The 17,247-nt window shown below is 54.0% G+C and overlaps 1 long non-coding RNA gene across 1 annotated transcript; it reads left to right on the top strand.

The window, feature by feature from the left end:
• The first annotated feature begins 311 nt into the window (after nt 1–311).
• Nucleotides 312–17,014, top strand: LOC122463193. The gene is made up of 3 exons (XR_006286336.1): nt 312–509; nt 7,156–7,159; nt 17,004–17,014. It is a non-coding gene; the product is annotated as an uncharacterized LOC122463193 (long non-coding RNA).
• Nucleotides 17,015–17,247: the final 233 nt, after the last annotated feature.

The raw sequence follows: 17,247 nt of genomic DNA, 5'->3' as shown, positions 1-17,247 counted from the left end.
GGGGCTGTGTAATCTGGGTGAGGGTCCCAGGGATGGGGCCCCTTGCCCTGCCTATGGCCCAAATCCCTGTGCAGATGCAGGAGAGATCGGGCTGGCTGGTCGTTGGAGTTCTGCAGGATATCAACTGTGAAGTCCTGTTGCGGGGTGACTGTATCTCTTTGGGACAAGATCCAGGCCCTGCTCCTGTAACGGCCGAGGATTTGAATTTGAATCCAGGGAACCAATCGGCTGACCATTTTCAAAGGTCAGTGAAAATGCAGATGACCTGGCTGGCAGGGGGGAGGAGCTGCTAGGCTCAGGCTACCTGCCTGCCTGTAACCAGACTCACAGGACTGAGTGGGACAGAGAGATATTCCCTGCACACCGGAGAGGGGGCTCACGCTGGCTCTGATGCTGTGGGCAAAGCAGCGAGCTCGCTGCCTACCCCTCCGGGACAGCAAGGGCAGAACTGAGCAGGGTGGGAGCTGAGACCCCAACTGAGGGGGGACGACGACACACAGACAGGACAGGTCGGCTGCCAACCAGGTTTGGCTGGTCCAGACGTGCTGCTGGGGAGTGATCCTACGCCAGGGAGGGAGCGACCAGGGACAAGGCTCAGCGCTGGGAGAAGACCCGATCCCAGTTTGAACCCCAGGGGTTTGGGGATGGCAAAAGGGCACGGGCCGCATAAACCTTCCCAAATGTGGCCTGCGAGTGCCATTGAGCGCACCTGACCTAAGGGAGGGTGTGAAACTGGAAGGGGCTGGTGTAACTCCCACCAAGGAATGGGAGAGATGCTGGAGCATCCATGGGAACATTGGTGGGTTTGAACTTCCCCAGGTCACAGGCTAAAATGACCTCGCTCAGTTTGGTCTCGAAGGGGGGGCAGATGTGACAAAGTGGGACTGTTCTTAATGTTTCCTCTGAATTCTGTAGGGGTGTCTCAGTTTTCCCTATGTATTTCTTAAATCTCTAGGTGGTGGGATAAGGGGGTGTAATTGTTGCAGAGCAAAGGGCCAGTGTACATACATGGCTGACACTCGGTCTCCTGGCATTTGATGGCCTGGGCCCTTCCCCCCTGCAAGCTGGGGTGCAGGACCCTCTGGCTTCCCCAGGACCCTGCCTGGGCGGACTTGCTGTGGGAAGCGCACGGAGGGGCAGAGGATGCTGCAACTTCGTCACAGTTGCGCATTGGAAAGTTCACCAAAGCAGAGTTAATCGTGCAGCTGGAGGAGGATGACAGCTCTAAGGAGCAAATTCCTGACCCAAATGGGGCAACAGCAGGATCTGGGAGCAGCTGGAGTGGTAGCCAGGCATCCCCAAGACTCCTTTCCCCGACCAGATGGGCGACTTCATGATCGGGTTCCCCATCCGGGGATCTGAGATGGATGGGATTGGAGCTGAGTCCGAGAGAGCAAGAGGACTGTGAGAGACAGCGAGAGCCCAAGAGAGAGCTGCAGGAGACGCAGCAGCAGCATGAACTGTCAATGATGGAGCAGAGAGGCATAGGTGACCTCCCAGGGGTGAGTGGGGATAGACCCCGGGGTGCCAGTTCCGCAGGGAGCCTCGAGACTAAATTGCTGCCCCTGGTTAAGGAGGGGGGGAAGTGGATGCCCACCTCACTGCCTTTGAGCAGGCTGGTGATTTGAAGCAGGGGGACTCTGCGGGAAAGCCCCGGTGTCTAGCTCCTTTGCTGGGTCCGAAGGCCATAGACTCTGTCAGCCAAATGGGTGGGGTGGTAGACAGGCTTCCACTCCTGATCCCAACCTATATGTCTGCAAGGAGTCTCCTGGGGTCAGGCCCCTCGGACCCCCAGTGGGAGCGGAAGGTGATGGTCAATGGGGAGACATTCCTGGGGTGGCGAGATCCTGGGACAGAGAGAACTGTGTCAGGCCCCTGGTGGTGCAGCCTCAGATGCTGAGGGGCTGTGAGACCTGGGTGAGGGTCCTAGGGATGAGGCCACTTACCCTGCCTATGGTCCAGATCCCTGTACAGACCCAGGAGGGGTGGGGCTGGCTGATAGTTGGGGTTCTCCGGGATATTGGCTGTGAGACCCTGTTGGGGGTGACTGTATCTCTTTGGGACAGGATCCAGGCTCTGCTCCTGTAACAATTGAGGGTTTGAATTTGAATCCAGGGAACCAATCGGCGGAGAGGGAAATGGTCAGTGAAAATGCAGATGACCGGGCTGGCAGTGGGGAGGAGCAGCTAGGCTCAGGCTACCTGCCTGCCTGTAACCAGACCCCTGGGGCTGGGTGGGACAGAGACATGTTCCCTGCCCCCCTGCACACCGGAGAGGGGGCTCACGCTGGCTCTGATGCTGTAAGGAGAGCAGCGAGCTCTCTGTCTGCCCCGCTGGGACAGCAAGGGCAGTGCTGAGCATGAGGGAAGATAAGTCCCCAGCTGAGGGGGGGACCCACAGGCAGGGTAGGTCGGCTGCCAACCAGGTTTGCCTTGTCCAGAGGCCCTGCTGGGAAGTGATCCCATGGCAGGAAAGGGGGCTCTGGACATAGTGGGGCCCCTTAGCAAGGTGATCCGGTTGGGGAAGAGATGCATCCTGGTGGTGATCGATTTCGCCAGCTGCTACCCAGGGGTGGGGGATCTGCCCTCTGCCGAGGCAGACACGCTGCTGACCACCTTCAGCAAAGAAGGGGTTCCCAGCGAGGTCCTTACAGACCAGGGGTCAAATCTCATGTCAGCCCAGCTCTGAGGCTTGTGGGAGAAATGTGGAGTCTGGCCCTGGACCTCTGCATATCACCCTCCGTCCAACAGGCTGGTGAAGAGGATCAGAGATTGGCCCGTTCTCCAGACCAAGAAGCAGGCCCAGGCCTTTAGCGGGATGGCGGGGTACTACTGGTGGTTTGTACCCCACTTTAGCTCCCCAGCTGCCTGCATCACTGAGCGATGTAAGAAGAAGAAGCCAGACGAGCTGGTCTGGACCGAGCAGTGCCAGAGGGCTCTCTGTGCACTGAAGGAGGCTCTAACCCAGGACCTGGTAAATGTGGTAAACCCAGAAAGTGCCAAGCCCTTTTCAGTGTTCACCAACGCCTCAGACGCAGGACTGGGCATGGGGCTAACGCAGGTCGATGCTAAGAGGGCGACGCGCTCCACTGGGTGCCCAAGCAAGAAGCTGCTGCCCCAGGAGCAGAACGACGTGGGAATTGTTGGGGTCTGGGGTGGACGGGCTGGGGGGCAGTGTCAGGGCAGATGGATGGGTTTTGGGGCAGTGTCTGGCTCTGGGGAGATGGACAGGCTGGGGGGCAGTGTCTGGGAGTGGGTTTTGAGCCCTATTACTTGGGACATATAAACCAGACTGGCAGAGCCATGAGCAGGCTACCTCATGGAGCTGATCACTCCACAGTGCCCCATGCTCCTACAAGGGCGTTTCCATGGCCCGCCTGCAACCCCACGTGCTCTGCCGTCGATACTGGACAGGGCAAACCGCCTGGCAGGAAATCAGGCCTGGCTGTTAACAAGGCAAGCGAGGGCTGTGGGCTGTGAGGGCAGTGTGTCCCACCCGTCCGTTCTCTCCAGGCAGGTGTGAAGGGGCATGTCCGTCTCTGAGTGGGGAGGGGTCTCACACTGCTCTCCAAGACCCCCTCACTTAAATAAGGTGCAGCTTCAGTGAGTCCTCCCCAGTGCAGAGAGAGCTGGAGCCGGGATGCAGAGGAGCTGGGGAGTTACTGCCTCCCTGGGCTCCATTTTGTCTCTGAAGCTTCAGTGTCTGAACTCCAATGGCTGCAGCCACGGGGAGCACACATGGGGACATGGAGGAGCTGGGCCTGCGTCCCTCCCTGGGAAGGCACCCACAGCTCTCCCTGGCCCCCAGACAGCTTTGGCTTGCTCTGGATGCCTGCGGTCCCCAGAGCCCAGCTGTCGCGCAAGGAGGAGGTAAGGCTGTGAGAAGCGAGGCCTGGGTTATTTTCGTTGCTCTGAGAGCTTTGCCCTGCGTTCCTGTTTCCCTGCGCTATGTTTAGACGACTTTGCAGGACACACTTGTTTCAGTTCCAAAAACATCTTCTGCACGACTCTAATAAAATGTGTGCACATGAAAGCCAAGGCGCATTCCAAGGGGTCTGTGCACTGGGGCCAGGCAGACGACAAGAGCCATGTTGACCTTGGCTCCCTGTGGGCTTTGGAGGGCTGGCTTGGCCTGCTCTGCGTGGATTTGTATGGATAATCGCTGTCTCCCACGCCGGATTGCTGGCTTCCTTGAAGAGGCATTCCTGTTCCTCTGGCAGTGAGGGGGTGGGGGAGCTCTACAGCACCGTCTGGACCAGTTGTTTCCTGCGTTCTTGTAGGTGGTGAGGCCAAAGCAGGAGATGCTGGCCCCACACATAGGGCATTCAGAGGAGAGGGGCAGGGAGAGCATGTAGGCAACATGGTTTGCCTCCCCAGCCCAAGCTCTGTGAGACTAGCAAAGGATTACCTCCCTGTGTCCCCATTCTTGGCATGCCCACAGGACAGCAGTGGCTTAGTGAGCCACATACAAAGCATCCACACGACCCTGTGTGGAGAGGCTGCAGAGCCCTTAGCTGCCTCTTGAAGGCCCAGCCTGTGCGGATGGCACCTAAGCTTAATTCCAGCACAAGAGGCGGGACAGGGAAGCAAACTGGCTCCTATGGGAGCAAATGGTAAAACATGCCCTCTTCCTCTCCTGGCTCCAGCAGCTGACAGCTCAGCTCTGCAATGCCTAAGTGGGGAGATTATTAAGCGAATATGAACATCCTTGAGTCTAATCCACACGCAGATGCAAAGTTAAATTGAAACCAGAAGACAGCTCTAGCAGTGGAGTTTATAGCCGTTAACCCTTGGGTGACACATACTGGCCTCCCAAGCAGCAAACATGGCCTTAGTGGGGCAGAGGTGGGATCCAAGCATGGTCAGCAGCTCGGAGCGCCCAGGAAGGAAGGGTGGGTCACAGTGTTAGCATCCCGTTCTCTCTCTGCACTGGCCCACCTGGCCCCTGGGCTTGGGCCTGAGACCCGAGCTCACCCCCACGGAGAGTGCAGGGGTAGGGCTGGTAGGGTCTCTCACCTCCCAGGGTCTGTTCGTGTGGAGGAGAAAGATGGGAACCCACAGCTCTGTCACAGGTCCCCAGGGAAGCAGCAGTGAAGAGGGATCGAAGCCCAGTGCCAGCTCCTGATACTCTCTCTTCTCGCTGGCTGGATGCGAGGACCCCAGGGGTCTGACCAGTCCCACAGCCAACTCCCCACACACACTGTGGCTGCTGGAACCAGAGGCGGCTCCATCACAGTTCTGACAGGCCTGATAGGTGAAGGGTTATTGGGGCGAAGCCAGAGAATGCCGCCCTCCCCCCAAGAATGGCAGAGAGCACTCCTGGCAGGGCTGGGATTTACAAGTGTTCACCACCCGACACGCACTCCACATGCTGGGCTCTTGGGAGAATCTGTCCCCAGCTGTGGGTGCTGCGCCCTTCTGAAAAGCCTGGCCCTAGTGCCCAGCCCTGCATGTCCTCTCCTACCCTGTGCCCTCCCCACCACTTCACCTCATCCTCCTTGGCCTCTCCCTCCACCTCCTCCCCCCATCCCCTGCCAGGGCCCTCCCAGCATCTCCCAAGCTGGGCTCCCGTCTCGACTCCCTCTTCCTCCAGCTGCTAAACTGCATCGAAGGAAATGGCCAGACAGGACTGAATGTCCCCTGAGCAACTGTAGTTGAAACAAGGATGTTACTCGAATGCCATGAATGGGCAGTGGTGTGGCTGAAGGGGAATGGGAGGTGGGGTAGGGGTGGCTGACAGGGAATGGAAGGTGGGGGAGTGGCTGTGGTGGAATGGGGGGTGGGGGTCAGGTAGGTGAGGGGAATGGGAGGCGAGATGGGGTGGGTGAGGGGGAAAAGGAGGTGGGGGTGGCTGACTGGGAATGGGAGGTGGGGGGGTAAGTTAGGGGTATGGGATGGGTGGGTGGGTGAGGGGAATGGGAGGTAGAGGTGGGGTGGCTGAGGGGGTTGGGATGGGGGAATGAGAGGCACGATGGGGTGGGTGAGGGGGAGTGAGAGGTGCGATGGGGTGGGTGAGGGGAATGGGATGGGGGGTGGCTGAGAGGGAGTGAGAGGCATGATGGGGTGGGTGAGGGGAATGGGACGAAGGGGTGGGGTGGCTGAGGGGAATGGGCGGTGGGGGTGGCTGAGGGGGAGTGAGAGGCGCGATGGGGTGGGTGGGGGGAATGGGATGGGGGGTGGCTGAGGGGGAGTGAGAGGAACGATGGGGTGGCTGAGGGGAATGCTGGGGCTGAGGGGCGCGGGCGAGGAAGTGTCTATGGGATGATCCACCCCTTGCTCCATGCTTGTCCCAGGACGTTGCTCTTTCTCTTTCCGATTTATCCTGTGCCGCTCTCTCACTCACGCTCCGTCGCACGGCGCTCCCTCCTTCCGTTTGTCTCTTTTCCATTCCCTTTGCCTCCTGCTCCACCCCAGCCTTCTCCCTCTCTTCCAGGGTTCCCCATGTGTGTCTAGGCTGGGGCCCCACCTGCCCCAGGCAGAGCCCGCTGGGGGCAAGGCAAGCACCAGGCAGCCCTGCACGTAACGCACCAGGGAGGAACACTGGCCCCATGGTGGTTGATGGGAGTTCTGCCGTTGACACCCGTGGGGCCACAGTTTCACCCAGAGTCTCTGCTAGTCCCCTCCGGCTCTGCATCCCCCCACGTCCACACCTCCAAATAACCCCCAGGCCCTGCCAAGAGCCTGTCACTCCAAGACATGCTTGGCAGGCCATGGGGTGACATAAGAATCCCGAGTCCAGAGATTCTGAGGGGAACATGTGCCAAGGAGCTGCATCCAGGCTGCCTAGAAGGTGCATGGAAGGGGAGACTTAGGACATGGTTGGCAGGAGAGTGGCTGCCCCTGCTCCAACAACCACAGAAATATGTAAATGAGATGCTCAGCCCCGTATTTATGAGCCTGCGATTCATTTTTCATTTGGGGAATGTGAACAAATGAAAATATGAAATAGTTCTCCAGTGACAGAGTTTCCACTCTGAGAGCACATTCCTTGGAGGGTGTGTGCGTGTGCTCAGGCAGCGTGGATGGAGAACAAGCATGTACCTATAGACTGGTGTGGGTGGGGAAAGCAGCCCTATGGTGCTGGAGGCTGTGAGAACTGAGCCCCATTGCGGAGGCCAGATGGGGCAGGAGCTAAATTCTGTTGCCCAGAGGGCAGGGGAGTTCTACCCCAGCCTAGCCCCCAAAAGGACGGGAGCTGAGCCCAGCCTGGCACCCAAGGGGAAGGGAGCTGCACCCAGCCTAGCACCCAAGGGGAAGGGAGCAGTGCCCAGCTTGGCACCCAAGGGGAAGGGAGCAGTGCCTGGCCTTGAGCAGTCTGTGAGTTCCTTGTGAATGAGGCAACGGGCAGGGGCACCAGGAAGGGGAAACCCAGAAAGGAATAAAACACAAAATGATAGAAACACAGAGAGAAGGAAACGGAATGAGAGAGACAAGGCAAGGCCAGAAGATGCAGAGAAGTGCACCGGGGCATGGCTCCAGGTGCACTGGGGGCGTAGTGCAGTACAAGTGTTTGGGGTGCTATTGCGGGGTTCTGAGGTGTTTGGGGGTTTGGAATTACAGGGAGTATGGGGGTAAGGAGGGGGTCTGGGGTATGAGGGTGTAACAGGGTAGAGGCCTAAGGAGGAACACCAGGGTGCTGGTCAGGCGGTTTCCCTATAAAGAACAGTGGGTGGAGTGGTCTATGCTGTACTGGGGATGGAGCCTCGGCAGACAGACTTGTGCTACTTTACTAAAAAGAGCTGCAAGGTGATTGTGGGACAGGCTGTCTCAAGCTAGCCCCATTGAGCTCAGACCCGGGGGGTCAGGTGGCCCAAGCCTCTGCCACTGATGCAATGGCCACTCAGCTATTTGTAGCATGCTAGCATGAGCCCCCGGCACACGTCTAGCTACCGGGGCTGGGAGGCTCAGCCCCAGGTGCAGCGTAGCTGTACCTGCAGGGACGGCCAGGGGCAAGCAGGCACCAGCCACGCGTCTCATATGTGAGACGCTAGCCAGGTAGGGCTGGGAATGGCCATCCAAAGCAGGAAAGCCCCAAGCAGGAAGGCCTGGGAGTAGGATAACGGATGAGACTGTTAGGAGTGAGCAGGCTCCAGCAGAGAGTCCTGGGACTGGGGACTGAGTCTACAGGCCGGGAAGGCCGGCAAATGACCTGACAAAAGAATAAAATGGATCCCGTTGGTTGTGGGACTTCGAGTTTTATTTCTGAGTTTCTTTTCTCCGAATAAACCTAGACCCCAAAGAGGGCTCTTCTGACTGGACAGAAGGGGGTGTGAAGTCTGTTTAAGAAGCCCTCTGTGGGGAAACTGAGGCAGGCTGCTTGCAGGGTGGCCACTTGGTTACAAGAGGTTAAGAGGTATATGGGGGAATTTGGAGGGGACGGGACTATTGGGGGCTATGAGGGATTTTGGACTGCCCTAAACTTACAGCATTTATTCTTTTGGGTAAAAAATGAATTTTAAGAGAATTTACCAATAAACACATAAATTAGTTGTCATTAAAACTGATAAAAATCTATGTCCTTTAAAAATTTACCATCTGGGTCAGCCTTTTCTTTGCCCAAATAACCCTAATAATGGAATGACACAGACTCTTCAAACTTTCTGTGTAGATTAAATTAGTTGGACATGGGCATAGAAGAATTAAGTGGTAATTAAGTGACATTATTAATTACCGCTGTATGTAATTATGGAGGCATGGGTTGTCACTCATAAGGTTGAGTTCTATTTTGCACTTAAAGCAGGAATTTCAATCTCTTTGTTATGTGTGAAAAATACAGTTTATACTCCCCAAATCTACAGTACTTACTCTTCAGGTAAAGAATAAATTTTCTGAGAATCTGTAAATCCATTAAATAGTTGAGGAGTTACAATTAAATAAAAACTGGGTACTGTAAGAAATTTAACATCTGGGTCAGTCTTTGTCCCAAATGGTCTTCATAACAAAATACTGCAGACTCTCCTAACTTTCCATATAGTTAACATTCATTGAAATTTTGTGTTTTGGCTACATTTGTAGGAATTAGGTTGTGAATAAGGAAAGTTGTTGACAATGATTTTATCTAATTGTTATCATTATAATAGGCTACAGGCAGACTCAAGCTCAAATAATTCTTAAGTGGGGCAATTGTGTCATCCAGGGTAACACAACCAATAATCAGCTAATTTCCATGCAGCAATTCTATTGGTTGTAGTGAATCAGTGGTATAAAGGAGACTGGACGCAAGTCAAGAATTCTGTTGTAATAACTGGGCCTACAAATCTACCATGATTGTGAGCTCAACTGTAAAAAGCGAGTGAAAAAGTCACAGTAACTTATAACAACAAATGGTGATGGGAGAAGGTACCAAAGAGAGAGAGGCAGATAGGCTGAATTAGTCCAAACAAACCGGCCTACTGATAAAATTCAAAGACTGTGTTAAAAATCATGCCTGGTAAACAAGAACCATGTGAGACCAAAATTTAATGAACCAAAATTGATGTGTCAGAAATTAGGTCTAATTGGTGGACAAAATAATGAGGGGATGGGCCTTTCACTCCCTTCTGGGTCCTTAAAGAAAGACTCTGGGGAGGAAGAGATGGGATCCACCTAACAAAGAGAGGGAAGAGCATCTTCTCAGGCAGGCTTTAAACTAGGTTGACCGGGGGATGGTGACCTAAGCCCAGAGGTAAGTGGGATACCAGGAGGAAACACAAGGAGGAGGGTACAAGATGGGAAGCCTCCTGATTCATACGGAGAAAGTAGGGCAATTGGTTAGTTATCTTAGGTGCATGTACACAAATGCAAGAAGCCTAGGAAACAAACAGGAAGAACTGGAAGTCCTGGCACAATCAAGGAACTGTGATGTGATTGGAATAACAGAAACTTGGTGGGGCAGTTCACATGACTGGAGCACTGTCATGGATGGGTATAAAAGAAGGGATGTGGACAAAGTGGAGAGAGTCCGGTGGAGGGCAACGAAAATTATTAGGGGGCTAGGGCACATGACTTACGAGGAGAGGCTGAGGGAACTGGGGTTATTTAGTCTGCAGAAGAGAAGAGTGGGGGGTTCCAAAGAGGATGGAGCTCAGCTGTTCTCAGTGGTGGCAGATGACAGAACAAGAAGCAATGGTCTCAAGTTTCAGTGGGGGAGGTCTAGGTTGGATATTAGGAAACACTATTTCACTAGGAGGGTGGTGAATCACTGGAATGGGTTACCTAGGGAGGTGGTGGAATCTCTATCCTTTGGGGTTTTTAGGGCCCAGCTTGACAAAGCCCTGGCTGGGATGATTTAGTTGGGGTTGATCCTGCTCTGGGCAGGGGGTTGGACTAGATGACCTCCTGAGGTCCCTTCCAACCCTAATATTCTAAGATTTGGCTATTGGAGTGAGCTTCACCATCATGGCTGCCAGCCCCACCATCCCCTGGAGTCCCAGGTCTTTGTCAGCCTGATTCTGAGATGTCCTGTCTAAACCAGGCCAGAGCAAGGGACCCACATGACAGTGCCGTCTCTGCCAGCTCTGGCTGAATTCCAACCATTGTGTACTTTGTCATGCCCCCCACCCTGTGTGTCCTTTTCCTTCCCCATCTTATTTCTTCCCTTTCCCATCCCTCTCCTTTGACCTTCTGTGTAATAACAATCTGGCTCAGCTGGCCTAGACTGTCTAATTTGCAACTCTGCAACAGTCCAAGTCTAGCCGCGGGCCTTATGAAATCCTGTGGTGGGCCGTGTATGGCCCACAGGCCCTGGGTTGAGCACCCCTGCCCTAAACAGCCCAATGCTGGTACAAGTTTGCCAGGTCTCAGAGTGGCTGATCAGACAGTGTGTTGAGCCTCTCTTAGTCCAGCAGTGAAGGTCCAAGTGAGAGCCAACACCAGAGACAGAAGCTGCATTTTCTCTTTGCTGTTCTTTTCTCACCCCTCTTCTGCATTTCTTGTTTTGTCTTCTAGGAAACGGGATCGGACTTTGACAACAGCTCCAGCCCATCCCAACTAATTTCTCTGTTCCCAAAGGACAGTTATCACCATCTAAGAGACTGTCAAACACCGGGTTTTTTTCTTCTGAAAACTCTCTCCAGCTAATGGGAAAGGGACCAGGAATGCTGTTAACATAAAAGACTTATTTAATACTTTACATTTCAGTTGCTTTAACTGTTTTCCTTCTTTTCTCTATCTTTATATGATGTTTAATGGAGAGTTTGTCTTTGGACTAAGCAGGCTGATGTCTCTGTGTACCAAACCCCGAACTTTGTTTAACACTGTTTAATGCTGGGCAGTGACTGGGTTATGAAAACACTGTTGGCTCGACAGCCCATCTACATACAACAGTTCTCAGAGGTAGATTCCTTGGCTCAGCTGTCACTCCTCTGCAAAGGTTCTGTGGCCCCCAGCTGGCTCCCTATGGCTCGTCTCCACTGCCCACAGAGGGCACTGCCAGGGCAGCTGAAGCAGGAGCACAGGGGCACCTTACACATACATTAGCCCTGCCCTGGAGCGACCACAGAGCGGGGAAAAGGAAATAAAATGAATGTTTAAAAATCTGGGATAACAGATATTAATATCCCAGCCATAGTCCTGTGGTTATTGCATGGTGTCACCAAAGGGCACAGTTAAGGCTGTTTGGGTGCCTGAAATGTGCTGTTCCATCTCTTGCCATGTTTGGATTGCTTTGCAGTGTAACCTTCCCTCTGGCATGCCTGGGTATGTGATGCTTAGGCTGGGAGAGTTCCAGCAGCCCTGCAGAGCTTGTTACCCTTCTCTGGCTGGTGAACGCTCGCAGCCTTCACGCTACCTAAATGGAGCTTTTTGTCTTGGAATATAAATAATCTGCTGTTGTCAGGACAATTTGCCACCTCATTCTTCAGCCCTTCTTCTGAGCCAAGGCTCTGCTAAATTCTGCTTCTAGCTCTGCTGCTCTGGCCCAGCTCCTCAAAGAGATTTGGGCACCTACCTGTCAATGAGAGTCAGGCCCCTAAATATCACATGTGATGGTAGCCAAGTCTCACAACCTCTTGGTGCCTCTGTCCCACTGCTGATCAGCTATTCCATCTCCTATTGCCCTGCCTCCAGGGCCACTGGGAGGCTCAGTGACAACCTCAGATGCAGGGGAGCCCCTGCATCATGATGCATGTATTCTTAGTATGATTAGATCTTAAAGAATAATTCAAACCCAATTATTCTTCAGCGTGTTCTGCTTTTTCTTCAGTTCGCTCCCTGTGTGTGAGCAGACGGCAAGGTTCTCAAACTCACTCTTTGAAATTATGCGTGAGCCTCTCAGGGGATAATTCTTGCTCTGCAAATCGTTTGTGCCAGGAGGCTGCCCTACATCCAGAGTACACACCGTGGGGCCTGAGCCTGGCATGAGTCCTAGCACAGGGGCGAGCTGCTCCATCAGTGAATACTGGAGCTAAAAATACACTTTTTGTGGCTAGTCTGTGGGCTAAGGGCTCAGATGGTCATGAAAGACCAGGGCAACGGGGCCTGTCACAGCTGAATCAAAGTTTGCTCTAGAATGCAATGGAATATTCCTAGGGAGTTCCTTGTGCAGCTCGCTCTGCTCTCATCGCTGTTAGAGTGGCACCAGAAATGACGGCTGTACTTACGGCTGAAATGCAGTTTCCTTTCTAGGTCCGTTTTCATTCCTTATAACTCAACCCAAGCCCTTTTGGATGGAAATTTTCCATACTTGGTATCAATCCAAAAGGCGAATTTTTCAGGGAACTGGAGCAGAACTAGTTCAGTCATTTCTGAGACATTTAGATGGGAAAATATACAAATTTTGTCCTGTGTTTCACAGAGGAATCTTGGACATGTACAATTAAAAAAGAGCCAAAGCTTGAAACATCAAACTTGACTTGTTTCATAGTCCTCACTGACAGGTAGAAATCAGTCCAGGATTGGAGAAAAGCAGGTTGGCATTTTTCTATGAATGCTAATGCTCCCATCACAGAGTGTCTGGACACTGTATACAATGCAGAGAAGAGCTTGTCTGTGTGTGGAAGGGCTGTACTTCCCGCCTCCTCTCACTTACTGCTTTCTGAAATGGATAATCCTGGGGGATTAGTTTTGAAGGTAAGGAACAGTTAGAGTTAGTGACAGAGGAATTCAAACAATGCTCTATCATTTAAACGCCTTAACTAGGCATCAGTGACAGGGGCCTCACTTAGGAAGACATTCGTTAGCTCCAAAAGACAGTTGGCACCTGCATAGTATTTTCTTTTTGTTTCATGTAAACTAACATGAATTCTATAGTTCTCCCCTAGGAAGATGTGAAAGGGCTTTGGTTAGACTAGCTTCTCAATCCCTGCAGTGAGGTAGGGAAATATTAGAACCCTCCCTGTGCAGGTGGGAAACTGAGGCACAGACCAATCACATGATTTGCCCAAAGTCACACAGTGAGTAACAGAGGAGGAATAGAATCCAAGTCTTATGGCTCCCAAACCTTCACCATAACCACAAACCCTTCCCTCCTCCCCTAATGAGTTATGGTGACACCACATTGAGGCTGCAGCTTTCCATTCCCTGGCTCACTGTGACCATCACTGTGTAGCCATAGTGTAGTGCAGGCATTTGCTATGAGATTCCATGTGGGATCAGTGTTCAAGTTACCATGTTTCCTTCCGAGCCCCTGGTGAGGACTGTCACTACATTTGTTTGGAAGGGATAGCCCGTGACAGTCACTGATTTGGCTTTGTGGTGTTGATCTGGACAGAACCAGGAAGGAGCCAGGATGCTGGACTCCAGCCCCTGCCCTTGGAGCTCAGATGCAGCTCCAAACTCATCATCTCGGGCCAAAGGTGAACAATGTCTGTGCAAGCCCCAAAGTCCTGGGAAAAGGCCCTCACGCACTGCTCTCTGTTGGTGGACTAGAACATGGGACACGCCAGAGTGCCTGACCCCAGACCATTGCAGAGTCCAGCGGAAGCACAGAAGCCAGGCTGTTTAGTCCCTGTGTAGTTCATTCACAGCACATCTTTGTCTGCACGTTTTCAAGCACCAGAGCCCTGCTGTGGATAGCTATGGCCAGGCGGGGGACCTTTGACCTCTGCCTGACCCCCCATAATCCTGTCCTCACCCTTCCAACCTGCTTACCTCATGTCTGGGGCAGCTGCAGTCCGGGGAGGCCTCTGGCACACATGAGAGGCACAGGAATAGCCAGAGCATGAAGGCCGGCCACTGCGATAAGCTGGGCATTTCACACCCTTCCGTGCCAAGGAAGGGTGGGATGGGGAGTGAGCCACGCAGAAGGTGCCAGCACAGCATGGAGAGGAAACAGGCTTTATGAGTCACCAGAGCCACTCTGGTGACCTAGAGACAAGCGACCCACAGGAAAAGCCATTTCCCTCTGGATAAGGTCAGGAGGACAGACTGGCAGCAGCCCACAAACACAGGGTGCCACAAACACCCTCCTGATCACAAGCCGCCAGCGGCGCCAGGCCAGGCAGGAGAGGAAACGCTGTCTGGGCATTGATGCAAAGTCACTTGCACTAGGGCTTAATGTACAGGCGCTGTGGAGGAGTCACGTGGAGACTGCGATGAGCACCACAGACAGCTTCCCGCAGGCTAGCACCTGTCTCTGCTGGATCCACTTCATGTACCTGCTGCGTATCGGCATGCCCATCCAGGAAATAATGAACTTCCCCACAGCAGTGTCCTGCCAGAGCCATCCAGTACTCTGGTGCTGTGAGCTTCCCCACAGCAGTGTCCTGCCAGAGCCATCCAGTACTCTGGTGCTGTGAGCTTCCCCACAGCAGTGTCCTGCCAGAGCCATCCAGTACTCTGGTGCTGTGAGCTTCCCCACAGCAGTGTCCTTCCAGAGCCATCCAGTACTCTGGTGCTGTGAGCTTCCCCACAGCAGTGCCCTGCCAATATCACATAACTGTGTTTTCGGGACCCTTCATATGATCTGCGCTAGCCCATGTTACAGAGTTTGCGTCCCACACTCCCTAGGTGAGGGCACCTTGTGCAGTTTGCATGTTGTAGCCCTTCACCTTTTATTCCTGCTAGCTCGGAAACGGGCTCGCACACTGGGCATGGCTGCGGCTTATTTTGCAGCTGTGGGGAGAAAGAACCATCACGCTGCCCTGAAAGCAGCGTGGCCGGTGGCCAGGCGCTCACCAGCTCTGCGGGCTGGTGCTGGTCTCTGGGGATATGCTGAAAGGGAGGCCACGGGCAGCAGTGAGCCGTGGAGGTAGGATCCTCACGTGTGGCTCGGCTGGGACGGTCACGTCCCCGGCTGCTGTGTCCCTGGCGGGTCGAGGGAAGGCGATGCAGCTGAGTAGCACAGCACCCCACGCTGAGCTGCATGCTGGCGTGTGGGGCTCACAAGCAGTCTGGCCCTCACGCCCTCAGGACCGCGGGAGGGGAAGGGCCTCCCTGGTGACCCCATCCACCCACAGTCCTGACTTGTCCAAGAGCCTGCCAGGTAACCTGGCTTCCCAAGTTCCCCCCAGGGCTGAGGCTCCCCTGGCCTGAATGCTGGTGAGTGTCCCCTTTCGGGCCTTGGCCCAGGCGTCACCGCCTCTCCACCAGTGGGGCAGGAGGGAGGCGTAAGCAGCGCTTTGGTGACATCAGCAGGTGGCACGAGTCGGGGGGAGCTGCAAGGGCTGGTGAGGACAGAGAAATGGCCCAAGGGTGCAGAGAGGTCAGCACATGGTGGCTGCATATTTGGCCAAGCAGAATGGTTAAACCTGGGACATCTCACCCCAGGAGAGTTGGGCTACTGACTGCAGGGGAACGGACTTAATCCAGGAGAGTGAGGCCCTGTCATGTGCATCCAGCCCCAAACACAGCAACAACGCCATCTGCCCTCCCCCGAGGCAAACACGGGCCTCAGGCTGGCTGGGCCCAGAGAACCCAGGACTCCTGCACAGGCATTAACACATGGGAGCAGCGCTCGTCATATGCTCCTCCGGTGTTAGATTTGGCCTTCAGATTAACTGCTGCAGCTCATAGCCCTTGTAAGATCAAAGCCACGGACAAATCTCCCTCAAATACCTCCTTTGTCATCTGCTTCTCATGTGATCACGATGTAAACTCCCAGAGGAGGAAAAATGGCTAGTCCAACGGATTGCTGAATGAACTAGAATGCCTGGAGACAAATGACCTGAAATGGGCCATTCTTATGTTTTTATGTTGACTGTGCTGTCCAGACTGTGTTCTCAGCATGGAGGACAGGTCTATCAATGGCGATTAGCCAGGATGGGCAGGGATGGTGTCCCTAGCCTCTGTTTGCCAGAAGCTGGGAATGGGCGACAGGGGTTGGCTCACTTGATGATTACCTGTTCTGTTCATTCCCTCTGGGGCACCTGCCACTGGCCGCTGTCGGAAAACAGGATTATGGGCTAAATGGACCTTTGGTCTGACCCAGTAGGGCAGTTCTTATTGTTTTATGAAATACCCAGCCTCAGTGGGAGAGCGGCCCAGGAAGCAGTGATGCTGTGAGAGACCGGGGGGTGAGAGAGGAGATCAGGCTCTCGGGCACACTTGAACACACTTCCAAACAAGACAACAGCCCTCCCACGGGCATCACACCCTGGACACGGTGCTGACAGCCCGTCCCCATCTGGCCCGGAGATTCCCCACCTAGAACACCGCGGTCAGCTCTGGGCAGCTCACACACAGAGAACAGCAACAAAAGGAATGAAGAGGCTGGAGGCCTGATTTATATGGAAAGATTAAAAGAGGCAAATCTTTGGAGCTTGGCTAAGCTCCAGGGAAGAGGAAGGTGCTCACCAGCTAGAGCTCCGGCACTGGAAGGGCACAGACACCAAGGATGAAGAAAACTTGTAAGGGGCTGTAATTAGGAACCATGGGACAGGCTTGAGCAAAGGAAAATTTCTTCTGGCTCTCAGAAAATATTTCCCGTGGAGCTGTGTCCCAAGGGAAGTGGTGGAAATCCTGGGAAGTGAGTCACTGCAGACTGGCCTGGACAAAGCCCTAGAGAGCAGATTGGAAGGAACAACAATGCCAAGGAGCGAGATGGACAAGATGATCTCATAGGGCTTTTCCATCTCATTCTGGGGCCAGTCTGGTGGGAGAGACCCCAGAGAAAGGTCTATGCAGGGGCTGGAGACCCTAGAGAGGGGCTCATGGAACAGGACAAGGCCCCGCCTGTTGTGTGTCCTCGCCACATGGATGTAATGAAAGTGCTGAAGGTGGAAATGGCAACGTCTGGCTGGGCTCAACCTCTGATGACAGGCTCAGCCTGCCACAGATCAGTCGTGTGCTTCCATTGGTCCCACTTGTGGCCCTGCCTGTTTCTCTGGTTCTG

The sequence above is a fragment of the Chelonia mydas genome, chromosome 17, assembly GCF_015237465.2.
Source record: "Chelonia mydas isolate rCheMyd1 chromosome 17, rCheMyd1.pri.v2, whole genome shotgun sequence".
In the NCBI taxonomy this organism is placed as follows: domain Eukaryota; kingdom Metazoa; phylum Chordata; order Testudines; family Cheloniidae; genus Chelonia; species Chelonia mydas.
This window is presented reverse-complemented; position numbering and strand designations above follow the sequence as displayed.